At 42.0% G+C, this 27,942-nt stretch overlaps 1 protein-coding gene across 10 annotated transcripts in view; it reads left to right on the top strand.

Annotated features, from left to right (window-relative positions):
- Nucleotides 1-10,936: 10,936 nt before the first annotated feature.
- The window catches only part of PUM2 (pumilio RNA binding family member 2), a 71,180-nt gene continuing 54,174 nt past the window's right edge, over nt 10,937-27,942 (top strand). For 4 of the 10 annotated variants that reach the window (XM_053972419.1, XM_053972418.1, XM_053972415.1 and 1 more), the window contains exon 1: nt 23,440-23,616. The gene's annotated coding sequence lies outside the window, so the exon portion shown is untranslated. Of the gene's footprint in view, nt 10,982-11,213; nt 11,233-23,439; nt 23,617-27,942 lie in introns of those variants that run through there. The other 6 variants (XM_053972420.1, XM_053972422.1, XM_053972421.1 and 3 more) reach the window with 3 other exon arrangements.

The following is a 27,942-nucleotide window of genomic DNA, read 5'->3' as shown; positions in this document are numbered from 1 at the left end:
ATCCACGGTTTTTTGATATTTTGCATTCCTGGCTGAAAAGAAAGCCTACTGTAAGTATTACTCCTTCAACATTACAATAGCACAAATAGACTATATTCGAGCTGTGAATGAACAGTCTCCTTAATGTCTTTATGGTGTTTTTTCATCTCAGGAGGACTAGAGAAAACCAATTTGAAGTAAAGGTCAATGTCAGTGGTAAAAACTAGGCAAAACATGTGGGCAAATATTTTGCAATATTTAATTTTAGGTCCCAGGAGTGATATTTGGAACACAGTTACGGGCTTGGTTTCCCTGTCCCATGCTTGGAAAAGAGTTACAAATCTCTAGATGGGATTAAAAATAACCTGTAATCTGAGGGTGGAGCAGCTAAAACCACTGCCCATAACTTTCTCTGGAGGTAGACACCAATACTATACTTATAAATTTGTGCAGAGATCAAGATTTTTTTTTTTTAATTAAAAAACTCACCAAACAACAAACATCAAGTTGGATGAGAGGTACTAAAGGTTAGAGAATTCATCCAGGATGGGGGTTTGATGGCCTTCTCTATTTAAGAATATGGAAACCCACAAATTCAGCTTGAATACTCTCACCTCCAAAATGCAAAATTTGAACTGCAGTTGCAGGCAGATCCTGATGCCTATGCTTGCCATATAAGTAGAGATGCCTGACTGAAAACAGAGAGGAAATAAAGGCCAGGAAAGTGGAGCTCTGAAATACACCTTGAGCCCAGAAGAAAAATTGGGGCAGAGAGACAACACACCCCAGATGTCCTATGTGAAAACAGACAAAGGAAAGTGGACTCACTGAGATATATCTGCCTGGGGAATGGGTGCCCCATGTGTTTGACTCTAATGCTCTACATGCCCAGTGTATCCTGGCTCTTCTCACATCTGAGCCTTGAAAGAGTCCAGCTTTGGCCCTCCACCCCACTGGAGATGGCCTGGACCCACCAGCTTCTTTCATTATGTGCCCAGGGGCCAGTAGTGTGTGGCTGCCCCCAAAGCAACAGTGCCCCTGGCATAAAAACCAGGGCTCCTTGTGCAGCAGAGCTCTGGCTGGGATTTTAAAAATGCCAATGTGAGCTGCAGCTAGCAAAACAAAAACAAACTCGGGTGACTGGGAGTAGGATGGTGGGGTAGAAATGACATTTCTGAGGATACAGGATATCCCTAGGGTTCACAACAAGAATCATCACTAAAAAGGAGCTTGTTTATATTTAGAGTAACTGCCTTTCCCTGTCATGTTAAATAGCGGATCTGAAGTTGGGGGGTTAAGAGTGAATCTTAAGTGGCCACAAGCTGCACCAAAGAAAGTCCACGTTGGATATCATGAAAAATTTTTTCACCCTTTTTTTGAAAAGGTGGTTAAGCATTGGAATGGGCTGCAGAGGGAAATAGTGGAGTCACCATTCCTGGTGGTGACTAATAAACAACTGGTTGTGGCACTTAGTGCTAGGGTTTAGTTGGCATGGTGGTATTTGGTCAAAGGTTGGACTTGATGGTCTTGGAGGTCCAGCCTTAATGATTCTATGATTTTATGGTACTAGCTGCTCTAGAAGATGCTGGTGGACTAAGATGAAACACTGATGAAATGAGAACCACAGCTGAAAAGAAATAATTACAACTTAGGAAAAGTACTGATCCCACTGCTGCTTGCACAGGTTGAGTTAATCTATCAAGTGCTATTGGTACTTTTTCTTTCAGCAACTGAGGGAAATTATACCAATTTCTTCCTGCATTCTGTATTTCCTGGGTTTATAGCTATATATATATATACACTATATATATATATATATACACAATATGTGTATATATACACACAATCTGTCCTGTTTTCTTTTCCTAGCAATTTAGCCTTAATAATTTATTTGCATTAGTTTGTACTCTTAAGAACTCCTTTTAAATGTTGGAATTAAGTGTCATTTATTTATGAAGTTTAAATCAAGATTAGATTATCTTGTCCTATACAAAGTCTTTATCAAATGAATGTTATCATTACCAGAAAACAAATAAACATTTTCATGAAAACTGTCTAGCAAACAGGATTAAAAATAGAACTTAAACATGCCAAAATTCTATTTAATCACTGAAATGCATTCCTGTATTTCTGAGTAGATGCACAGTAATACCTTCACTAACACAAGATAGTTTTATTATTTTTAAGATAAACTTTTACAATACATGCTTACAGCTTAAACTGTAAATCTATATTCATTCTCTTAGGTAGCATTCTATAATAAAATAGTTTTCTCTGTACAATTCCTGTCAGAAACATCATAATGACATTGACCCAGATAATTCCAGTTGTCCTCAGGTGAAAAGGGAACATAGTAACTGCAGGAACTAAACTGAATTCCTGAAAAACTTTACAAAAACTGATCCCTATTTTTGAATGGAACCCTGGACCAGAAGTGACATTTAGGGCACATAGAAGGCAGCTCCCTTCCCCAGCCTGTCCCACTGCTGCCACTTCTTCCCAATAACCCTGAAGACTGAAGGGCTGTTTGCCCACCTGCCTCTTTTCTTCTTCTTAGTCACAAAAGTGAGGGAAGCACCAGCTTTGGTAGTATGGTACAGCAGAGGACCTGCCCTACTACTAGGGTACTAGGAAAAGCACATGGAGAAAAACAGCCAGGAAAGAAAATAGGGTAAGGTTGCTTGCAGCAGTTGGTGAAAGTCCTGTGAGTTGCCTCCACCTGTTTGCTTTCCCTGGGCCACAGTCAGGAGTGCAGGGTGGGGCTGGGTGGCTTATCCCTGCCTGCCACTGCTGCTGTCAACACATGTGAGTGTGAGGCAGATCACCCTTCCACTGCTCTCCCCCCACGCAGGGGTGGGATGTGCTTCAGCTCGCAGTCAGGGCGAGCATGAGGGCAGGGTTTGTCCCTACATGCCCAAAACACTTTCTTTGTGGAGTGGCTATAAGCTGTATGATGGGCTCTAGGCCATCCATGCTTCCAGCCCTGTGAAGTTGATCTCCTGGGATAAGCTCAGCCAGGATCAAAGGGGCTCAGCCAGTGTCCATACCAGTAACTGTCTAGCTTCTCAAAGAGCTAGGACAAGGGGGTAATTTTAATGCTGTTTAACTACAACATCACTTAGACTCTGTCAAATATAAAGGAAAAACTAATGTTTGCCTGGAAAAGTCAAGTAAGTTATGACATCTCTGGCTGCTGCTTTATGAAGTTGCAACAAACGTGTATTTTCCAACTAATGCTTCATCTCATGCATTTTTGCCAACAGAAAAACTAATGATCTTGGGAAGATAGTGATGTGTTGAGACTAATTCCTCCCATCTGTACGCTTTGGTTAAAGCTAAAAATAGATATAAATAAAAGGAAGGATGAAATTGATTAAGCATCTTTCCTTGGCCTTCCAGGGGAAGTATGTATGTGTGGGAACCAGGTTTCCATTCTACTTGGTAAATTTTCACTTGAGATCGTATGAAGAAAAGAACTGTGCTAAAAGGTTTGGAGGGCTCTTCTTCCGTCTAGAGATCATAGCTCCTTAATCACCCTTGTCAATGATGCAGTCAGCACGATGTAACATGGATGTACAGGAATCACTCTCAAGTAGTTTTGTTCTCTTGAATGAGAATTGGATGCATCTACAGATGATGTCCTCTAATTCTTTGTCCTTAGCCAAAATGAGTGGAAAGGCACCTCTTATTTACACATGAAAACTTCCTGATTTGCAACCCACTAACAGGATGTATTACAAGGGAAGAAGTTTTCCAGACAAACTGGATTTCAGTCTGGAGCCAGCTCAAGCCAGTAGGCAAAGCAAGCTGCAGGGTGTGGTCTTGTGCCTACTTTTCCTGTGCCAGGGAAATGGGAATTGATTATTCCCATTTGAAGAGCAAATCTCTGCTTCTCACTTGCAAAGCTTTTCATTCCTGGTGTCACAGAGACAGCAAAGGTATAGCTGGCTGGGTGGTGGGGTTTCTCCCCCAGCAGCTCCCACAGGAAAACAAAGCAATTCTCTTCCCTCTCGCCCTGCCTTTTCCATTTTTTACTCCAGATGCTGGCTCACCCTTGGGTTCCCACCCCAGCACTGGGGGTGCAAGTGCAGATGCAAAACCAGCCGTTGGGCCCTGATAATAGATTAGCTGAAGACAAGGGTCCTGTACCACAAGAGGAGACCTGACTCACAAAAGGAACTTGAATTTTGTAATGTTTAAAAACGCATTGTTTCAGCTCAATTAATTTCTTGTTTTGTTCTGTATTTGACTAACTGCCTAGGAAGAAGGATGCATCAGAAATGAGAAGTACTTTAGAAGTACACTGTTATTATTTTTGTAATATGTGCATAACATTGGCACCTACTTTTCAGTATTACAGTGCTCAACCGCTTTGTTTATGCTCAGGAAGCAAGATGGAATTTCCCTTCCTCAGTCTGTGTCTGGCATTCTATACTCACTGTGCTGGGACCTTGCTGCTCTGAAGGCATGTTTGGCACAGAAGGAGGTTTGGGTTCTCAGTGTGGAAATGGGGGCCGGTAGGTATATCTTCATGCTATAATGATGAGTCAGAACAGAGGTCTGAACTACCTCTGAGCTAATAATCTGTGCTCCATTTTGGTATTTAAATGATGTGTCATCATGTTGCTTGTGGTTGGGCCTCCTTGACACTGTATAAGAACAGGAAATTCTTGTGAGCTTCAGGCACAGTTAAGATAGAAGAAAAAATTATAGCCTAGTCATTACACCAGAAGAGCAGAGATGACTGCAGATGTCCAAATGTTACCCTAAGCAAAGTCCACTTGGTGTCAAGGCTGCTAGTTCAGAGCCCTGTCAGAAGAACCTTTGGCAATTGGGAGGATCAGTATTTGCCATGGCAAGAGGTAGAAGGGTGCTAATGAACCTAAGACATGAAATTATATAAGTCAAAGTACTGTTGCAGATCTTTCTTCTAGTTTACCCTTTGCACTACAGCTTCTCATTTTTGAAGATACAGAGAAGTTCTAGTTCATGCAAGTTAAGTTGTTGAAACTTTATGCAAAAAAATCAAAACTTCTGGATATGCTTTTAGGGTTCTTATAATGTATTTCCCTAGAAGAGAAAAAAAAAACAAACATTCTTCCCACTCTTCCTTGTTCTGATATGGCTGAATTATGTAAACTTAAGTGTGCAAAAAAAACCCACTCCCTATTATTCAGAGTTCTTGTGCTTGCTTCCATTGCCTTGGATATTTCTTTGAACTTTTCTCCCCCTTTTAGAAATTAGAATGTTTACTCATTGCTGCTTAATATATGAAATGAGTGACAATTAATTTGACACCCAACTCTGAGGTTTCCTTCTTTGTACTGACTATCATATTCAATCTTCAGTTCTAAGAGCCACAGCCTGCCTCTATCATGGAGAGTTCCTGGAACTTAATTCTCCACTGGAAACAAAAATATACTTCTATTGAGACACGCAAGCTCTTTTTTTGAAGATAAGCATTGATGCCACTCTGTTGTGAATGAAGTGAATGTGAATATAAAAACCAGCTGGCATTATTTCTGGCTTTGCTCTCCACAGCTATTCACATTCATTTATTTACGTGAGGTGACGCCATTAGTGACTTTTGTTGTGCTACAATGGCAGTCTCTGGTGGCTGTGACTCTGAGGTATGTTTATGAAGTTTGTTCAGACCTTAGCCAATTATGAGGGGATGAATGACTCGGGGACCAAAGCCATCCTGCATGAGAAACAAATATCCTCCACCATTATAGCATAAATTTACTTAGCAAAGCATTTCCAGGAGAGACATTTCTTTCTTGGGACAAGTTCATGATGATCTGTGCTGCAGGGCTGTGCACACCACTCACTGACATCTCCTCACATGCATTTCTTTTAAACATCTTGTTCTCGTAGAATTATTATCTTGCTAATAATGTCTACAGGAGCAATGACCACGTGTGCAACTGAATGGCAAGCCAGCATTTTGGAACAGTAGTATAAGTAACGAGTCATTCAAAAATGGCATTAGTGACAAAATTTACTATAATACAACTGTGAATTTTCTGTAGGTGCTAAACTAATGTGCACTAGCTCAGTATGTTATGCCAGTTGCTATCTAGACCATAAAACACATAAATTATGTGTCCTTCCTTGAAGAAATTTACAGGTGCACATACAGGTCGGGGGAAACAAATGGAAATAATACCACAATTTTGAGGAATAGAGCAGATTGGCCTTTTCAGCATACTTAGAGGCTGGCTGTTGTCAAATGGGTTTATGGGAATAACACTAGGTGAAGGGCTTTTTGTATCCAGTTTTTGTGTTAAATGGGAAATTTGAAGGATAAGTAACTCAGAAGAATTCTTCCCGCACATGGGATTAAAGGCTTAAAACATGTCGTTTTAAACATTAAAACTAGACAATGGATGCAGTTGCATAATGTGGGTCAAATGTTTCCATATCAGAAGAGAGAGCTGAGACAGACTATGAAGATTGAGGGAATTCAGACAACAGTGTCAGTACAAGGAGAAGCTGCAGAGACTGAACAGGTTAAAAGCAATAGAACAGAAGATCAGCCCTGACTTAGCACATGAATGGCTGTGGCAGGGAAAGGCTGTGCTGGTGAAGCAATGGTGAGGCAAAACTATGCATGAATGGGAAAGTCCCGCTGTAAAAAGAGTCTGCAGCTCCTAAGCCTGTTTCTCTGAAGCTCTGGGAACAGATTAGCCAAGAGGGAGGCTTGGCTTACTGGAACAGAGTTCTTACTGCAGTAAACCCTCCTATGTGTTATGGTAAAACATGAAATACAAACAAATTCTTACAGTGATACATCTAGCAGCATGTCTAGTGACTGTAGTATTTCAGACTCATTGATTTTATTAATTAATTTTAAGTCTCTTGACAAAATGGAATGCAGAACCCAATGCATTGGGTGCCTAGATTTGGTATGCAGTAGGATGTGGGAAAGTTAACTTCAGGATGGGATCTGCTCCTGCAAATGCATGAAACGTACATCCAGACCATCATATTTTACCAAGATGTAGCTCACAAGGGACATGCTAAGGATATAAAGCACCATTCCAAGGCCCTGCTCTGGAACTTGGACAGATAGCTCCAATGGCTCCCGAGCTGCAGGGCCATCCCTCAGTGAAGGTGTTAACTGCAACTGTTGTTTCAGAGAACTCAGAGGTTCACATATCCCTGACTGCTCCTCTTAAGATGTAGGATGACAGCCAGACTGGGGATTAGACAGGGGATAGTTAGATTTGGGGTTTAAACTAGAGGGTCATTAAATCCCTTCCAACCCAAACAACTCTATGCTTCTCTGACTGCAAGGCCAGCAAGGCCATTAAGCAGATCTGAGACAAAGATATTGACTTCTTCCCTGCAGAACAGACCAGCTGCAGCAGAGGGCAGCCAAAGTAGGCTGCTGATTTGGGGACTCTTTCCAAGGGAGTCATGCCTGTAAATCTTGAGCAAAGGAATCAAATTTGGGTGCTACCCCATACTGGGAGTGAAGGATCTCACACCTTGTTTTAAGAGAGTGCAATATTTAGCAGGGACCTTCTTTTTTTTTGTGGAGATGGTTTGAGTGTCTACCACATCTAGTTGTTTCATTTTCATGGCAGAATACCTTTGTTTTAATTAATACAGGCTAAATATTTGCTACCCTGATAGATCCAACTGTTTGTCAAAACTGCTGGGGATATGAATGTCATGGCACAGCAGGATCAATTCTGTTTATGTCCAGAGTTTTAAGTCCTGAAGTTTGTGGCTATAGAGAATATAGACTTCTTCATGATTAGGCACTAGCTGAGCAGGGGTGTTTAGGGCTGCAGCTTTCAGTTTCTCTGAGTGCTCCTCAGTTAAGTGCCTTACCCAAGATGTCAGAGGAAGACTGTGGAGAAAGGCAAAGGCATCCAGGCTTACCATATCCTTGGCTACTGACTTAAACTGTAGAGTGTGTATCTGTTTAGTATTTTTCATTAAGGATAATTATTCACAGAAAAACAAAGCATTACTGTGTTAGAGGAGTTTATCTGAAATGTCTGGAGTGTAAGCAGAGCTCAGACAGCTGTTAACACATCATTAGCAAGAGGAATACCTAGGAAAAGCATTTTGTAATGAACTGATATCAAGTAAAACTATCTAAAGCATTAAGTATTTTAAAAGTTTCCACTCAGAACAAAGGTAAGAGAGAAAGTAATTTCTTGGACTATTTTAGCATGAGTCAAAAGCTTTAGTGCCATTATTAAATTGTGAGATGTGTGGTGATGGAATTGTTTTATTCTTTAAAAAAAAAAACAAACTTTAGAAAATAATCAAATAATTGTATTTATCAGATCAAATCCCAAACTGATTGCACTTAAACATTTTTCTGTTTCATGATCAGGTTGGGTTTTTCTGAGAAAAAGCACACTGAGAAACACATTGATGTTGAAATCATTCAAGCTTATGCTTATCAAATGCATGTTGAGTTCTTTGTGAAGATTTGATGCTTTATACAAACACTGATTATAATTATCAAGGACAAACAGGGTCCCCAGAAGGGTAAGAGCTGGAGAGCTGGTGTAATGTAGACCAGCTGCTGTAAGTGTTCAGGATGTCAAGAGCATAACAGGGTTTCCTTCAGTCCCAGCTGGTCTGCATGAAGGGAAGGGCTGGCTTGGAGGCTGTGACTTAGAGGCCTTCCCTCCTCAGTAAGCACAGGAATTCGCTTTTCAGCCCTGCAGCCTCCCTGGAGACAGCCCCAGGTGGCAGTGGGATGGGACACTGGGGATCACAGAGATTAGCCACGTGAGTGGCAGCAGGCTGCAGACATCTGAGTATTTAGCTGACTGGTATTAGACTCAAGAAGTAATTTTCATTTCTTGCAAAAATGTTTCTATCTTTATCAGGAGCTGGGAACTTTTATGTTCTTAACTGTGTCTATAAATACTGAAAACAGTGAGGATTTTCTCCTTTGAGACATCTCTATTTTTAAGAACACAGTTGGTAGTCACAGACATCTCATCCACACAACTGCTGTGCCAGCAGTAGCACCAGTACAGGTGCTATTCCTGCAGCCCTGCTCGCCTGGAGTCACTGCGAGGGCCTGACTCCTCCCTGCTGGCACATCAGGGGTCAGCAGCAGCGGCTGGGCAGTACCCACAGGACCGAGAGCCAGGCTTGTCTGAAGGTTTGATCTGTGGATGGCACCTGTCACTGTTTCCTGCAATGGATCATTCTCCAACCAGGCTCTTAAAGAATGGCTAAAAAGGCGAAATAGGGGATTTTCTTGTGTTTTAAAATGTCACTGACATGCAGAGATCCCTCTAATTCCTAGGGGCTGCTGAATATGCAGAATTTATGCTCATATTGATTGAAGTTATCAACACGCAGTGCTGGCAATGCCTACCAGCACCAGAACTGTATTTACCACCAGCACCTCCTTGCTGTACCAGTGATCCCATCTTTAAATGTCTCATGGGAAGGGCATAATTGGCTCTTTCCCCAAAATCACCACACAATAACTATCAGCACAGCAGTTAACTAAAAATTAGTAACTGCTGAGATGTATTTTTGTTTGGTGTAAGACACACAGGCAAACGCACATCCCACAGGTCGTGCGGGGCGTTACCAGGGACCACTGGGGACCCCTCAAACAGGCCTCGCCTTCCCTTTGTCTCCCAGGCCCCCAGGTGGGCACCACCTCCCACCGCCACACTTCCTGAAAAGCCTAAAATCACAGGATCACAGAATTGTTAGGGTTGGAAGGGACCTCTGGAGATGATCTAGTCCAGCCCCTGCCAAGGCAGGCTCACAGGAATGTGTCCAGGTGGGTTTTGGATGTCTCTGGAGATGAAGATTCCACGGCCTCCCTGGGGAGCCTTTTCCAGTTCTCTGCCACCCTCAATGTAAAGTTCTTCTTCATGTTGAGGTGGAACTTCTTGTGTTTTACTTCATTGCCTCTGCTCCTGTCACTGGGCACCCCTTAAAAGTCTGGCACCAGCCAGGCACTTCAGGCTGGACGAAGGTGAGGGGAGACCTCATTTCAGTCTTCAGCATCCTCATGAGGGGAAGTGGAGGGGCAAGCAGCAATCTCTCCTCTCTGGTGACCAGTGACAGGAACGAAGGGAGTGGCTTGAAGGTGAGTCAGGGGATGTTTAGGTTACCTATCAGGAAAAGGTTTTTCACCCAGAGGTTGGCTGGACACTGAAACAGGCTCCCCAGGACAGTGGTCACAGCACCAAGCCTAAGAGAGTTCAAGAAGCATTTGGACAACATTTTAAGGCACATGGTGTGACTCTTGGGATGTCCCGTGCAGGGCCAGGAGATGTATTTCTTGATCCTGATGGGTACCTTCAAACTCAGCAAATTCTATGATTCTGTGATCCTCTTGGCACCTGCCTTTGACATACTTATATGCATTAATGAGATCCCCTCTCGGTTTTCTCTTGACTGAACAGGCCCAGCTCCCACAGTGTCTTCTCATACGGGAGATGCTCCCGACTCCACATCATCTTTGTGGCCTCTGCTGGACCCTCTCCATAAGTTCCTTGTCTTTCTTGCACTGAGGAGCCCAGACCTGGACACAGTAAATGAAAGCGAGCACAAACACACGCAGCCGAGCACTAACGCTGTCTGGCGGCGGGAAGGACAGGGACGGGGACACCCCCCCGCCGCCGTGCCCGCGCTGAGGGGCGGCGGGCGGCGCATGCGCGGCGGAAGGGGCCGGGGGCCGCCGCCTCCTCCCTCCGCCTCCCCGCGGGCCGGGCCGGGCCGGGGCGCGCAGGCGCGGCGGGGCCGGGGCGGGCAGGGGCGGCGGGGCCGAGCGGCGGCGGCGGCCGGGGGGAGCGGCCGAGGAGGTTCAGCCGCGCTCTCGCTGTCCCTGTCCCTCCGCGCAATGTTGTTGTGAGCCCCGGGCGGGCGGGAGGGGAGGCAGGAAGGAGCGGCGCCCCGCGGGAGCGGCAGGAGGAGGTGGAGGAGGAGGAAGGGGCCGGTGGGTGGGCAGGCGTGTCCCAGCGGCCGCTCCGGCTCCATCGCCGCCAGCCAGCCCGTGAGTAGCCCCGGGGGGCCGGCGCCGCGCTGGGAAGGCCGCAGGCGGGCGGAGCGGGCGGGCAGGCCCCCCTTCCTCCAGCCCCCTTTTGTCTGCGGGTTCGGCTGCGCGCCGAGGGAGGGGAGAGGGAGGGGAGGAGGAGGTGGAGGAGGAGGAGGAGGGAGGGGGCCATGTTGTGGCAGGTCACCGGGCGGCGCGGGGCCTGCGCGGCGGCCTCGCCGCCTTTGTGTCCGCCCGGGAGCGGCGCCGAGGTGGGGACAGAGCGAGCGCCGTGAGGGGCGGCGGCGCCGGGGGAGCGAGGGAAGGACGGGCGGCATTGTGCACTCGGGGGGAGCCGAACCCCGGCCCGGCGGGGTGTGCGGGGCCGGGTTGGTGCCCGGGGGAGCGGGACAGACGGGGGCGGACGCAGCACCGGGGTTACAATGGACTCCGGCTCGGGGGGAGCGGAGGCAGGGGCGGCGCTCGGACCCCACGGGCCATTGCGTGGCTGGGATCACACGGGCTTTGTTCAAACGTACGAAAAACTTGTGTTATTTTTTTAGTACTCTTAAAGATAATAACCGCTTCCTGAGAGTGCAGCGAAAAGGCCAAATGCCTTTGGTAGCCGGTGGCACACAATGAAGCGGTAGGGTTTGATTCTGCTTCAGATCTGCCTGGGCAGACCACAAAAATAGAAAGTTGAGGAAAATGCCTCCTGTCCTGAGTGGATCGTGCATACTGCGAACAGTTTGGGGTTAATCTCCGTGGCAGTTATTGTGCAAAGATTTTCGGGTTTTGTTTTGGCATTGTTTTCTTTCATATATTTCCTAAGGTCAGATCCTTATTTCTTTAAGAGAAAATATTTTTGGGACGGTTTATATTCTTCTGGTTTACAGTTTGTAGCAAGACGGCTTAATACCAAAATGTGCAGCGTGTTTGAGATGTGATAAAGAGCCTCTTATCACCTGATTTCCGGATGCTTTTTTTCTGAGCAGTTAGATGTGTATGAGCAATGTGAATCAGTAAAACTCTTAATTCGCCTAATATTCCCTCCATATGCTACATGTTAACAAAATACTTTGAGGTTTATTTTACTTTCTCTTTGTTGCATCTCCACTGAGAGATCAGGCCTTCATAGTTTCAGTGAGCTGATGGTGTAGCTCTTCAGGTATGTGGGATATGAATGCATTCGAAATATAATTACTATGCTATGTTACCATTTTTACACATAAAGCATAGTTTTGTGTTATATTTAGTCACGTATAGGTTTAAAACCAGATGTTAACAACAGTCGCAGTTTTATTGAGAAGCTGAGGGAGATGTTGCCGGCTTTGCTCAACAACTCCATGTCAACGCGAGTGTAAATATGCTAGCGTTGGGAGCAGTGGGAGAAGGAAATTCGCCTTAAAAGGGAAATGCTAATTTAGTGGTGGTATCGTTTGGATTATATGGGTGGAAATGACACCAAATCACCTGACAGTTTTCTGAAGTGTTCACAGTTGAAAATTTGGAATTTGGCCCAGCAGAACGGTTAGTAGGCAAATGCATGTGAGAAACTGCTTGATAATGCACATTCTGCAGTATATTACGTGGATGTTGTACAAAGGGAAGTCCGTGTTATTGGAATACTCTTTTTTCTGCATTAATAAGAATGGTTTGTTATTTTTTTTCCTGTAGTATCACTCTGTAGTAATAAATCTTCTTCTGTGTTAGGGATGTTGGCACAGCGCTGAGGCAATTGTAATTGTATCTGGTATCGTGATTGAGCTAATAGTGCAAGCAGTTGGTTGAAAGAACTGGGCTTGCCTGTCTTTTTATGAGAAGATGCCTCTTGTTATGACAGTTTATATTAAATCTTACAGTGGATTGTGGAGTACGCTGAAGGCTTCATATAGTTGTTTTCCTTGGGTGTTTCTCTGCAATGTTCTCGGTGGGCCAGATGTTGCAGATGTTTAGGGCAGGTGTGTTAATAGAACGTCAGCTTGCTGTGAACTAGATTTGATTTTTAAACAGTACTTTCTAGTTCACTTGTAGGTATTGCCCCCTCTCCTTCATTCAGTGATACTTGAGTGTATACAGCATGTGTAGAAGCATTCTCCTTGATAAATTAATATTTTTCTTTTTTACAGTGGTTTCCAAAATCCCAGAATTGTTAGACTACGTTTTTATACACAGAGGCAAGTAAGCCAATAGAGGGTTTGAATTCCTACTTGTATGTCTTCCTGCTTTTTTTTTGACTGTGGAACTACATGAAAATTAACTGTCTATTACACTAAAAAAAACCCTAAATTCTCTGGAATGTTAAAGTCTGTGTTGAGAATCTCCTGTAAAATGAGCATCAATACATTGTATTTTCTTTTTACAAAGTTTGACAGAAACTCTACAGAGGAAACAGCATAAGACAGTAGACATGATGTATAAATGCTTCTCTTTGTGTGTATCAAAAGTGTAGGTATGTAAGAGTTATCAATCTTCTTTATCTTCAAGTAATTTAGGTGAAAATGTTTGCCTCGTTTAATTGCAATTTCCCCACCCATAACATAACTGTTGTCTTGCTTATTCCACATAAGCCAGTGCCCAGACCTTTGTCTTGGCAATGAGGAAAGAAATCTTCCCTTTAAAAGTTCCTGTAACAAATAATACAATTGTGTAGTGTTGCTAGTAGTGAAGTTGGAGGCACTTCACAGTCATATAGTGGAAAAGCATTTTAAATTACATCAAAACATGTAAAGGATTCAGTTCTAGCTGCTTCAGTGTCATTTCAAACAAGTTATATGAAATTTATACAATTGCTTGCATGCTGAAACTTTACAGCAAGATTTAGTTTTGATCTCACTCAGAGTACCTGCTGTGACTTTTGGAATAGAAGGCAAGAGCTGATATGTGAAATGTTTAGCTTACAAATAAAGACCACTTATCTCTAAAGATTATATTTCATTATTGCTTAACAGATACTTTTTCTAAACATGGTTATTTAAGTGTAGTTGTAGGTATGTAGAGGAAATGTATCTGAGGAGGTTATGACAACCATCTTAGGAGTTAAGAAGGAAATGCCTAACTCCATAGCAAAACCATCTCAGTAATAAGCCACGTTTGACTTTTTTGCCAGTCTCTGTATATGCATTTATTTGCACTAAACTTGAGTGGTGATATGATTTGCTGTCCTCGGCAGTCTGTGCTAAAAACATATCTGCTTTCTAGGCAGGCTTATTTTTTGACTCCACATATTTGTGTACCTTGGACTAAGTAATCTGGTCTACGTTTTGTAGTTGTGATTATTTTAAATTTAATGTTTCATACAACTCCAAGATAGACTACCTCTTGCTTTATTGAGGTGTTGGCAAAAGTGTCAGTTAAAGGTAATAGGTCTGGTTGTCTGTCTTCCCATATAATGCTTTCAGTATGTAAATCCTAGTGGAAGTAAGCGGAGTCATATCAGATCTATGTGTTCATAACTTTGCTCTTAGATTTCATCCATGGTTTTTTTTAGGAAGAATTTTGGGTTATGGGATTGAACTAGTCATATAGTCATTTTGCATGGTTGATAAAAAGTTTCGTGTAGAATTAGATCATAAATCTCTTCACAAAGGAAGTGAGTTTTTAAAAGCTGCATTAAATTCTGTAACTCTTCACGTGTGTATTGATTAAATACAAAGTTAGACTTACTGGAAATTACTTTGTGTAGTTGATCTAAAAATAAGGAGTCTAGCTTGACTCATATATTTCAAGTATCCTCTCTTTGTCTCCTCTGTGATATATATTGCTTAAATTTTAGTTCTGGCGTGGTACAGTGATGAGTTAAGCACATGGTCTGAAGAAGTTCCAGAACTCATGTTACCACAGTATTTTGACAATAGGCAAATATCTACTGTAACAATACTGATAAGGCAAAATAGCTTTAGATCTTACATTACTGACAAAACCAAGATTTAAAAAAATACTCCTGCCATATACTTGTCTATATATTATATTTTTCCTTAAAGGTGTGACATTTGGTAGTCTGTAAGACTCAGTGAATAAGGCAGAACTGTGTAGAGGGATTAAAGGACTGGTTTATTTTGTCGATATTTGAGATCTAAGTGTTGTAGTCTGATTAAATATCTATCCACATATGTTAGATTTTAATTGGACTTGCCACTTTCCTTTAGCATGAAAAATAAGGCATTTCTTGGACTTGAATATTTTTTCTCCTTTAAGAAGTACTTTTTTAGATTGTAGATGGTATTTTGTGATTTATTTATATCCATTCAGATACTAAAAGGCTGATAATACATCAGTTATGGTAGATTAGGAATGTGTGGAGATTAAGTGTGAGTGTTCAGGCAGGGACATGTGTTTTTTCCTGAGAGGACTTTGTCAATACCAGAGTGTTTTGCTGTTGTCATTTATAATTGTTTTAAGCCAAGTCTTAAATGTTTCAGAGTAAGCTGATGAATTTAATTTTAATCTGAGTCTGAAATCTTTGTTCTGTGAAGACCCCCACATGTACTGCTGTGTGGGTTAGAGATGGTTAATGTCAATTACTGTGTTAGAATGTTGTGTGGCTTAACACATTTGAAAGAACAATTGAGTCTGGTGTGTAAGAGTGAGATGTAGTTCCCATAGAAAAGTTAGTTTTCTGTGTTACTTTGATACATAGTCTACTAATTATAGAATCAGACAGAGCAGTATAACAGAATTAGTGGTTTTACACATCATGCTGAGTAATAATGTAAAAGAAACTGCTGCCTTTGTGATTGAAAATTGTATTTTGATTTTTTTAGCAGGGAAATACGTGGGCAAGCATTTATAATGTATGGAGCTCTACAATTTTAATATGTTGTTTTGTAAAAACCTCTGTGGTGCTTTTTTTTTCTTGTAGTCCTAGTTTGACAGTGGCATTTAAGATTTAAAGTTTAAATCAGTAAACATATTTCCCAATAAATATTGTTCTTGTATTGTTTGGACTTCTTTTTTTTTTTCCAGTTCTAATTATAAGAGCTATATATTTAAAGATATGTAGGAGAGCCTTTTTTGTTATCAAAAGTTTTTCTTTCTAGCTTTCTTTATGGAGTGAGCATTTCTTGTGTCCTCCTAGGCAGAGTTGTGGTGTCCCGGCTGGAGATCAGAGGAAGGATGCATTTGAATGCTGGTGTGGAAGCCAGTGGGGTTGGAGTAGGGGTTGCCCCACCTGTAGCAGTAGCTGCAGTAACATCAGGGCCTGGTTCAGGTAGAAACACTCCTCATACTATCCCTGTAACTGTGGTGTCAGGTACTTCCAGTATCCAGGTACCCCTCAGTGGATGGTCTCCGTGCCACAGTTGGAATTTCTTCCAGCAGCAGGCTGGAGGGCAGCTGTGTGTCTGGCAAACGCTGCTGGCCCACAGGAGATGGCGTTCATATAGGTCATACAGTAGGTCATAGATTTGTTTTTCATTGAAACAGTTGATGTGTTTTGTGTCAAATCCACATCTTTAAGAACAGTATGTGTGAATTAAGCTGATTTTTTCAATGCTGTAATAATAAAATCTAAAACTTGCCATTCATTTTGTTAAAGCAGTTATACATGAAACTGCATAAAATAATTTTGAAATGTTCAGGTGGAACCATTTTTTAAACATACATAAGCATATCATATTTTTCTGAGTGCCTGTTTTTTATCAGAATATGATAAAATAATTAGTTTTGAATTTATGTTAAGCAATTGGTTCAGTTTGAAAAGGCACTCTCTCCTGGAAGGCTTTATGTGAAGTAATATGCATTTAGTACTGAGTCTTAGTTGTTACACTTAGAGATGAGAATGTTTTATTCAGGTGAAATAGAAGTAGAATTGAGTGTAGATTAAAATGTAACTCTCCTTTTGCAAATGGTAACCTAGAAGAAAAACAAAATTCAGTTTTAAGCCTTTTGCCCTCAAATGTTTGATACAGCTTCCCAAGTTTCCTTTAAAAACTTTCGTTTGGATTTGAAGGTAGGAACTACTTTCTCCCCCAGGATTCTGGTAGCATGCCACAGTTTAGGTCTACAAGGAACTTTTTGCACCTTCCCAAGCCCAAGGATGTAGGGACTGTACTCAAAATTGTAGTAAGTATAGGAGCAAATGTAAATAAACAAAATTTGCTGACCTTACAAGCAGGAATGCCTGTTCTATCTTCATCTTCTTCTTCACCTGTTGTTTCTCATTCTTGAATTTCTTTTGGCATTTTGTTTCTGGCTTTCCCTTTCACTGTTTTCTTCCTCTTATATTGACCTACATTGTAAAATAGAAAACCTTTCACCTGACGTCATGCTTCATGCTGTATCACATTCTTTATTGTGCAGAAGCTATAAAGCAGTTTTGTAAATCTAAAATTCAACAATATTTTATTTGTCCATTTGGATGCACTTCCTGAGAATGAAAATGATGAGTTTTTCCTTGCTAGTGGAAGTTGCACAGTTAATGGTGCTGATTTTCACTACCATTTCTCCATGCTGACATGTTGTGTAGGTAAAATTATTCACAGAGAAGTCAGTGCTGAATAACAGTTACACGTACCTTCTGCCACCTGCTTTCCATCCCTAGTGATCAGAGCCATGCCTTTATAGCAGCTTTGTTTAGTTCAGTCAGGTCCATCCAAATACTTCTGGATTCCTCTTGCAGGTGAATGTCATGAACCTTATATGTGTTTTCTGGTAACTTGAATGGGGGATGCAGAGGAACTACTATTAATTTTTTTAAGTGCTTCAGTGGTTCTGTGCATTATGAAGATTAGGTGAAGGGGAAGCTACTTTTTGCTGTGCATTATCCATGTGGGAATAGTAGTTTTCAGCTTACTGTAATCATCATCTTACTTTTGTGCCGGTTTTTGACTCGTTTGCTCTCATTCTTCAGTGGCAATATAAACCAGCAGAAATCAAGGGCAGACCAGGGGACTTCTCCATTTCAATTCTTTGATTTGAGTTCTTTGTACCAGTGTTCTTTGGGATTTAGTCAAGATGGAAGTTACTGTTTTGTTGGAAGTGTTTTTGGTTTTTTAGGGGGAGTTTGTTTGTTTGTTGTTTTGGGGGGATTTGTTTTTGAAAACAAATATAGAGTTAGATGTACCAAAGAAATGGGTTTTCTAAAGTCTGTATTTATGCAAACAATGGAAGGAGTTTAGCTGGGATTATGTTCTGTGTAGGTTAATATATTAGAATTTTATTGTGCATTCAAAGAAAAAATTGGAAGAAAACTAATAGAAGCAAATATAGTAGATAAACATCTTGTAATGTCTGATGTTCAAAGAATCACTGAATGATTTGGGTTGGCAGGGACATTAAAGATTATCCAGTTCCAACCCCCCTACACCACCATGGGCAGGGACACATTCCCCTAGATCAGGTTGCTCAAAGCCCCATCCAGCCTGGCTTTGCACACTTCCAAGGGTAGGACAGCCACAGCTTCTGTGGGCAACTGTTGCCAGCAGTGCCTCACCATCCTCATGGTAAAGAATTTCTTCCAAATACCTGGTATAAACTTGCCCTCTGCCAGTTTAAAGCCATTTACCCTTGCCCTATCCCTCCATGCCTTGGTCCAGCTTTCCTGTAGCCCCTCTGGGTACTGGAAGGTGCACTAAGGTGTCCTCAGAGCCTTCTCTTCCCTAGGCTGAAGAACCCCAGCTCTCCACCAAAACCCCAAGAACTTCTCCCCAGCATTGTGCTCCATCCAGTTTTCCAGGGATATGTTGCAGCGTGGCAGGGTGGTAGAAAAGCTACAGCCTTCTTTGAAGCATCTCCTTCAGCAGCCACTCAGAGTAAGACCACAAGAACAGCTATTTCAAGTCCATGCACACACACACACCACAGGTAGCTCGGCAGAGGAAAGACAGGAAGGATCTTTGTATGATGCACTCCAGCAAAGGTTTATTGCATCCACCACGCCAAAGGGATCAGGGACAAAGACAAGACCGGGTGCAGTGCGCAAGGTTAAGTAGGGGAGGGCACAGGGGTGGTACAAAGGGCACTGGCTTACAGGGAGGACTGGGGTGGCCACCAGAGGTACCACAACCAGTGAGGAAACAGGGAAAGGAGAAACCAGGGGAAGTTGGGACACATGGGGAAAGGATCTGGGATGGATCAGTGTTAAGCAAGGGTCCATGCAGAGGGAGTCCTTTCTGTCCACCCAGGTGGGGAAAACTCTATGGTAAGTCTCTCCAAGGCAGTGCTCTGGGGATTTCCCTGAGGGGGAAGGATTCAGAGGATTCCACAGGGATAGTCTTCTATCAAGTAAATCCCATGAGCCTGAGGCCTTAACTGGTGATTTCAAGTTAATAGAGAATATGGAAAAAACGGAGATCCACTTTCATACCAGAAGATATGTGATACTTTTTGACTGACACTGGATGATACATAGAAGTTTGTTGAAAGAGTTGTTGTTGCTAGCAATAAGACAAATAGATCAGCTTGGCTGGAGTCACTAACATTGTGAAGAATCTTCAAATTAGTTAAAGTGCTAAAGAATCTCAGTAGGAGAATAAGAAGTTGATAAATATTCTTCTTTAACTGCAAGACATGAACTCCTGGGAAGAGTAGTGAAACATTATTTTGGTCTTCTGAAAGCCATCTGAAATATCTTCAAAAGAACTGAACATAAGGCAGACAATGTCTTTAGTAAAGATAATTACTTGTCTGCTAGGATATTTAATTTTTACTGTGGGTAAAGTCTGAGGAATTGCTTGTCAGTGTCCCTGATAAGGGGTTATTGAGGGGTGAACTGTGGGAATTTTCACTGATGTGTCAATAGTTGGAAGGCAGTTCATACCATTAATAAGATGCTTTAACTTTTGGTCAGCCCTGAAGTTGGATTAGATTAGTCCAGCTGAAGTATTCTAAGTTAATTCATGGTAACACTGGAGGCCTTTGATAGCCCAGAGAAAGATCAAGTAGGTTATCCTGGAGATCCATGGTAGTCTTGAGGCTTAGTTTACCCTAATTTGGAAATTACCAAGACTAATGGAAGAACTCCAGATGGCACAAATATTTAAGAGAAGAGCAGGAAATTCAAACACACCACAAGTGGATACAACACTTGGTAGAAATGGAAAATTCCTTTTGCTAAGTGTACACTTGACACATTGGTGTCCAAATTAACCAACCACTGACTCAGAACTAACATCGTCTTACAGAGCATTTCAGCATAAGAGGCGCAGAAACATGCCAATTGTTAATATTCTCGGTCTGTTGTGTTCTTCTATATCTGCTTCAGCTGCAGCAATAAAAATTGAAGTGGTGGACAGCAGTTACTAATGGCCAGCACTTCAGAGACTTGAACTACTTTGCAGGCAGAGGGGGAGTCTCTAAACAATAATTTGCAGCATAGAGGAGGGCAGAGGCTAGAGGAGCATGCTTTGCATGAAAGGTGATAGCCAAAAATCTTTGGACATTCAGCTGAATAGTAGTGCATGCACAGCTCCTCAGTACAAGATGTCAAAGCCAGCACTGTTAATTTGAGTCAAGACACCACCATTGTCACCTTCCATATTAAAACAGTAGTGACCATCCATTTACTGACCAGGTTAAGTATAAACTCCTTAACCTAGAGATAATCATCCCTGACTCCCATTAATCTTTCTTTAAAATATTTAATACTGAAAAGAGTTATAAAGGATAATGAACTAAGTATGAAAACTATTTCACTTGAGGTTTTGACATTTTTTTCTTTCCCTCAACATTAAAAAAGCATTTCAGTCTCTGGTAGCAGAGCATCTGAGGAAGACTGCTGTGTGCTGTGGCATCATCCTTTTGTTCACATCCCCATGAGGCTGCAGATAGTCTTAGTGATCATCAATCAGTGTGTAATATTTGGAGTTACAGAGAAGTTTTTTGTAAAGTCAGGATATATTTTCTAGGATGTTGGACTGCTTGCAGATATTCTTCCCACATTCTGAAGCAAACAGCTACAGCCGTGTGGTACTGCCCAGGCTACTTGTCCTGTCTTTTCCTACTTCAACTCCATCTACTTCCCTCCTTCGTGGCAAAGGTAGTTAAACACTTCATTAGTTTAATCTAAATATTTTAGGTTGTTGATTTTAACATGACCTGGGTGTCTTTGCCTCTTTGCTTTTGAAGAAGCAAGAGTTGATAAGCAAGATGTGACAGAGAAAAGCTTTGGCTGTTGCAGCCTTTTCCAAAAATCCAAAGGGTAGTGGGTGCTATAAACAAAAGAACATAAATTGTGTCTTTACCCAAAGTTTCAGTTGAGCTGCAGTTGCTGCAACTCATTTGTGTTAGAATTGAAAAACATCTCAAAGTTTTGTGAGTAGCTGCTGCAATAAAGAAAAATCCTTCCTTAGAGGGGAAGAGAACAAAGAGTCTTACTGAGTTCAAGAGCTTTTTGGCACTTTTGTGGTCTGGAAGAGAAGCTGTGTGTTTCAGTATTTGCAGCATTCCATCCTGACTTCCGTGGGGGTCTGTTAGAACTAATATAGCTATGAGAAAATGTATAGATGCTGTTAAACTAGCAAAATGTGCAAATACTTAACAGGATGGAATGGACAATTCCTAGCAAAAATTCTGCCTCGGTTTTAATAAGATTATTTTGTTTGTTGTTCAGTAAGATAGACTAATATGTTTGTGCAATAGAAATTGGGAAATAATTTTCCCATATGAGACCTCACAGTCATGTAGCCATGCCTTGAAACAATGAACATAATCTCTTGATTCAAATTGAGAACAACATAATCTGTTTCCTGACCTTACAGTGGGAATTGCATTTCCTCAATCGTTCTTCCTTTTATAGATTTTACTTAAAACTGTCCCTAGAAATCTAAATATGCTTGCAGCCCATTTTTTAATTTCCTATCTTTGTTTACAACTTTTATTTCAACTTAAAAGTGTAGTTGTGAAATATAACTATTTTAAAGTGATTTCAAACTAATTTTCTTCAATAGATTTTTAACTTTTTCAGGTGTTAATCACATAGACAACACATAAATAATTGTTAGTTTTTCATTGTAATAGCTCAAATTTTATCTTAGCTGATTGATGGGATTGTTCTCCCTGTAAAGTTAACATCCCTCTGAAGCTGTTCTGAAGATCATTTATTTCTGTTTCTGCAAGCAACAAATTCTCTTAACAACTTTTTAGTAAGTATTATCTTTCTGTGCTTGGATTTCCTCTGGTTTAATTTTGAGTTTGCCATTGTCATCAATTAGTTCCAGTAGAGTTTAGCTCCACCAAACTAGAAATCCAGATTATGATTGTTGAATGTATGATTTAAGCAGCTTCTCAAACTTGCAAATAATTAAACTTTTCAAGTCTCACAAACTAGGAAAAGAAATCTTAGACTGGCAGGATTTTCTGTTGTGCCTAGAGAAGAGCTGAGGAGGAGAGAATTTGATTCCTGTTTTGGAAAATCTGTTCCTTGTTAAAAAATCTTGTTTAATAAGTTCCTGGTGAAATTTTTCTGTCATAGTTGTGCTGTATGAGATGGGGTAAATACTGTTAGTTTTTCGATTGAATTGTAAGGTTGGGCCTTTTTTTCTGTTAAAATAATTAAATGTCTTGCAACTTGATTAGTGAGATACCACCTTATTGCCTGCCTGCTTGTGACTCTCAGTTTTGATAGCATAGCTGCAAAGAGGAAATATGTCTGTCTTTCCCCTCTCTTTGATTTGAAGTAGCTGAAAAAGGAGTGTTTTGTGATGTATTGCAACATGGTTTCATGTAATTGGACTGAAAGAAAAGCATTGAGAAATTTTTGGTGATATGCTTTAAAGCACATCCCCAGATAGAAGAAAATTACAGTGTTGAATTTTGTAGATACTTGGGTTGTATTTTTAGTATTTTCCAGCATGTAGTGCATGGAATAGGCAACTTAAAGTGAACTGTCATCAGGGAAGGGAAAAGGAGAGTTTCTGCAGTCACTTGACTGTGCAAGCAAGTTTATTCTGTGTGACTTCGGTTCTTTAGAGACTTTTTCTTAATCGCTCCTTCCAATCACATTTGCTGTTTCTGTGTGTCTGTGCTGTTTCTGGCCTTTTCAGCAGCATTTCGAACTGCAGGTGATAGTTTCGGCCGGTGAGGGAACTTGACCAGTTCCCCCCCACTGCATATTGTCTCATGTGGTGTCAAGTGGTGAACTGCTGCCTCCTGCATGTGGACTTTGTGTTAGTTGTGTCTTTATTAAATATCTTCACCAGTGTCCTGCTGCTGTCCAACATACTCCTTTATATTTCCACCTGCCTTGATATCTCCAAATACCTGGCAGGCCTTGTCGAATGTCTTCCTGTGAATGACTTCTTTATCTCATTTTACCGATTTGGTTTCTTGTTGTGTGAGTCTTTGTAATGTCTTACACTTAGAGTCCTTTGAAGCAGAGCCCTTCATATTTTAGTACTTATTCAGTAATTAGCATAGGGAGAGCCTGGTTTGATATTATAGCAAACAAATGGCATGTGGTCAGCTGTGCATTATCTTGGATTTACATAGAGATAAACTATGGTGTGTGCTTGTGCAGCAGTGGCTCTGCACAGAATCTGTTCAGGTCTGTGAGGAATTACTGACAGCAGCATAAACCTGAACAGTAGTGCTGCTTCCAGAGGGAGTGTGGACTGGGAGCTGCCTTGGAGGACTAGAGTAGGAACCAGAGACCTGAGCTGGTGGTGTGTGGAGCCAGCTGGAGTTTTTTTGCATTCATTCCCATGTGCTCCATGTTCTAGGTGAGATTGTGAAGCCTTGTTCTAAACATGGTTATTGTGTGGCTGTGGAATTTTGTCCTAAAGTTAAAACTTGTTTTAGGCTTTTAGGAGAGTTTTGCATGACATCCAGGTGGTGGGAGCCAGAAAACTTGGCTAAAAAAGACTGTGTATAGGCATTCAAGCATTTTGCATTTGCAGCAAATTTCTTGATGTGTTCTTATTCATTTCCTTACATTATTCATGGTGTCAAGAAAATAAAAATATGGGTTAGTGTTAGTTCTTTTGCTTAATCTGAGTTCTTATTGGTGGGTTTAGAATGCTGTTGGCCTTTTTTTAATGTGATTTAAAATTGGTGGTTTTGAAAATATGACACTGCTGTATTGCACAGAGGAGCTGCATTTAGCTTTCTGAACTACATTGACTTGGTACCAGTTTCATTAAAGTCAGGGTGAAGAAGGCCCTTGTATGTCTTTATGAAGAGTTATATGAAAGCTTTTTTATCATCAGTGTAAAGATGAAGAGAATGCAAAGTGGCTAAATAGTGAAGGGAAGCATGTAGTTGGGTAAATGATTACAGGGAATACTTTATTTTGTGTGAAGATGAATAACCTGGAATTTAGACATCTAACCAGAGATTTTGCTCATAAAATCACCATCTGATATTTTTTTAGATGATAATTCAAATGTGGGTTGTTTCTATTCAAAATTACTGCTTTTGCCTGCCCTACCTACTGTGCCTGTCCATCTACTGATAGAGGCTTTTATGTGTAACTGCTCTTAAATTTCTGGCTTCTTAAATGAAAAAGCTGAAGTATTTGGTTTTAAATCCATTGAAGCACAGACGTATCAATAGCAATCGTTGAACTAATTCTTGTTAAAAAGCTTTTGTCACTTCAATTTCAATTCTAAATAGCCTGCTTAATTTTAATTTTTTACTTTTGTTTACTGTCGTTGGTATAAAGTCTTTGGTGTTACTTTAGATTTTTACTTCCTTTGGAGGACTATGCTAGCCAGCACTTAATGAGATATTAATGTCCAAAGCTAGGCCGCAACTCTTAGTGAATTAGAAGTGGCTATTACTGAGTTAAAAGTAGTCTCTAGTTGTATTTTTTTAGAGTTGGCTGGTTTTTCCAGCTTTTAGGCAATTGTAGAAATCTACAGGTAGTTTAAATGCTTGTTGTACAAAGAGAACACCCTTAGAAAACAGCTGAAATAATTGATAATAGCAATTTCTTTAAATGTCCGTTCACCTGCTGTAGGCAGATAAGTAGAAAACAGATATGCTTCCCTGTAGCAAGGGAGGAACTAAAAAGATACACTAAAAGAAGTTTGTTTTACCATTCCCTGGCTCTCCTTGAGGTTATGCAGAGTATAAAAGCACAAAAAAATTTAAGGTGGGTTTTGAAGCAGACTGACATATACGAAACCTTGGGGTTTTTCACTGTTATTTTATGCTGGAGATACAGAGAAGTTGTGTGTTGTGTCAGCACCTTTCTTTGCAAAAGGTAGTTGTTTGTAGTGGAATGAGGAGTCTAAAAATTCCAATTTGCTTGTTTTTTTGTGGGTATTTTTTGTACTATCAGCTGTTGAGTTCATTGCATAAGAACTAGATAGTTTTCATCTAGGGTTGTAGCACTCAGTTTGAGATCAGACTGTTGGTATCACCTAGTTTCTTCTTGCCTGCTCAGGAGGGGAAAAAAAAGCAAAACCAAAAGGCCAACAGCTTGTTCAGATGATACTGGATCATGAGTTCCATGATGCTGGAAACTTCTGAGCAGGAGAATTACTGGGAGAACTTCAGTTTTTCCATGTAGTGTTACTGAAAGCTAAATCCTTGACAAATTAATATTTTGTGTGGCAAATGCAAGTAAATGCTCTGAAGAAAGGGATTGTTACTTGTAGCGGTGGGTTTGGGGGGGACCCTCTGGGGTGTCCCCGGGGGACCCCCTAAGCTGTGAGTTTGCTGGTAGCAGCAGGCAGGCAAGGAGACTCCACACGGCTTCTGAGGGTGCTCATTAGATCAGGGTTTGTTTGGGGTCCTACCCCTGGGAGGCAGCATGGTTTCTGAGGGACGGTGGGGGGGAAAGGGGAGGGAGAGAGGGGCTGAGAGAGCACTGGCCACGAGAGCGGGCTCAGAGAGCCCCATCCCTCCGCACACTTAACAGGGAGATTCAAAATGGGTGCGGAATAAGATTGGGCCAATGGGATTACAGACACATGATACTTCAGGGGAGGATTACAGGCTTGGAATAAACCATACATTTTTGAGGAGTGAAACAGAGCATACCATTTAACTAAAATACAACACCACAATTCACCCTTTTTTGTTAGAAAAAATATGAAGATAATTATGACCATTAACAATTTAAAAATGAAGCAGTAATTACACAGTTTCACAGCGTAAAATAATTACAATTGCAGTGAGGATAAATTGAATACACGATAAACAGTCCATTTGACTTGCTGTTTGCCTTTGGTGGTAGGTATTGTTCAGTTCTGAAAGGGTGTTAACACAGTACAAAGATAAAATGAGTATTTAATTGTAATAAACGGCTTATGTGGGTCCATATTGCATATTTTTAAAGGAATTTAAAGCATGGGCGAGAGCTTAAAGGGCTTCAGCCTTTGGCACTAAGCTCATGAGAGTTTTGGGATTGGCCTTTTCAGTGTGACTGGCCCAATGGTGTCTTACCTTTTCCAACTGGCTTTTCAGACACCACAGCCCCCAGTTTTAGGCTATGGTGCCAACTTCTGCTCCCCCTCTTAGGGACGGGGAATCACCTGGAGCCCCCTGGACTCCAGGCAGGTTTGTGGTCTCAGATTCTCACCTTTGGATCTGAACTTTACCACTGCTTTCACCTTCCAACCAATTTAACCCAGAAGCCCCCCGGGTTTAGGTCACTAAAAGAAAAACAAAAAGGAAAAAAATAAATTTGGCTTCAGCTATGGCCTACACTCAGGGAGCATTCGCCACAAAAAAACGCAAAATACTTTCCCCGACACCATTTTAGGTTATCAGTCACCCTCAGAACCTACTGAGGACAGCATAAATCCAAAAGCGATTCTGATCCAGCAGTCTAATACTCTCTGAACACTTGCTATTCAAGAAACAATTGAAAACTGCTTCTTGTTGGATCTACCCTTGTGATGTGACAGGCCCCTGCTTTCTAAAACTGAAAACAGGACAGTCTGCAACATGAACGCACACTTAAAACTAGAAAAGCATAATTGTAAAAACTACTTCATGGGGAGGGGATGGAAATGGAGAGAAGGGGATAAAAAGGTTAGAGTTTTAGGATAAAAGTTGTAGCTGATGAGCTCTTTTCAGCTAGAACAAGTGGATAGGGATTGGGAACTGGGGAGGTTACGGGGAGCCAGGGACTCTGCGAAAGAAAAATCTTTTCAGGGTACCCTGTGCCTTCGAGCAGTTTGCTCCCGGTGAACTACCCAAAATAAGGAAAAAAGGGGTATGGATTGCAGAGAAGGATATAATCCTGCTCTTGGAATAACAGGAAAAGGAGATCATGAAGTACAATTTACAATTCAATTAAATATACAAGGATGTTAAAACTGGTATTACAAAATTATTTTAGCTTTGGGTTTTGGTTTCTTAGCTTCTTCCCCAGTTCCAGCTCCCACCCTGTGGGATTTGGAAGGCGGGAACTAGAAGCTGAAGGGGGGGGGGGGGTGATTCATAAGAGACAGGGAAGAGGCGGAGCACGGGGGAGAAAAAGCGGGAAGAAAGGGATTTAGGGAAGGAGAAGCAGAAGATGGTGCCATGCCATGTGGCTGGAGCCATCCTGGCTGACATGTGGTTGTGGCTATGTTGGATAATCCTGGGGTTTTGTTTAGGGGAAGGCGGGTTAGGGATGAAGTTAGGGAGAAGGGGCAGCGAGGGAGGGAGAGCATAAAACTGAGGAAGGAGGTCACAGAACTGACGAAAGCAGTTTTGGGGGATGCGGTGCTCAGGTCGTCTGGTGGCTCCCTCGTGGAAGCTGGTGGGCTTTCGCCACTGGTGTGGTCCAGGGCATCGGCTGCTTGGGCTCGGCTTTCCGCACGGTCTGCCCGCTCTGAGGGGCCTGGGTGCACTCCGCGCGGTTTCTCTGGGTGCCGGGGCGCGCAGCGGCGGGGTCGTGGAGGGCCCGGGCCTGCGCCGCGGCCGCGCCACACTGGGGTCGCGCCGTGCCACAGCCCGGGCCCACGCTGGGCCGGGGCCGCGCCGGCTGCTGGTGGTGGGATCGCGGGGCATCTCTGCACGGTGGTGACGGGGCCGCGGCTGCGGCCCGGCGCGGCCACTCTGCAGTGCTGGAGGCGGTGCTGAAGCCGTGTTCCGCGGGGTTCTGCGCT

Source organism: Vidua macroura, chromosome 3 (genome assembly GCF_024509145.1).
Source record: "Vidua macroura isolate BioBank_ID:100142 chromosome 3, ASM2450914v1, whole genome shotgun sequence".
Lineage (NCBI taxonomy): Eukaryota > Metazoa > Chordata > Aves > Passeriformes > Viduidae > Vidua > Vidua macroura.
This window is presented reverse-complemented; position numbering and strand designations above follow the sequence as displayed.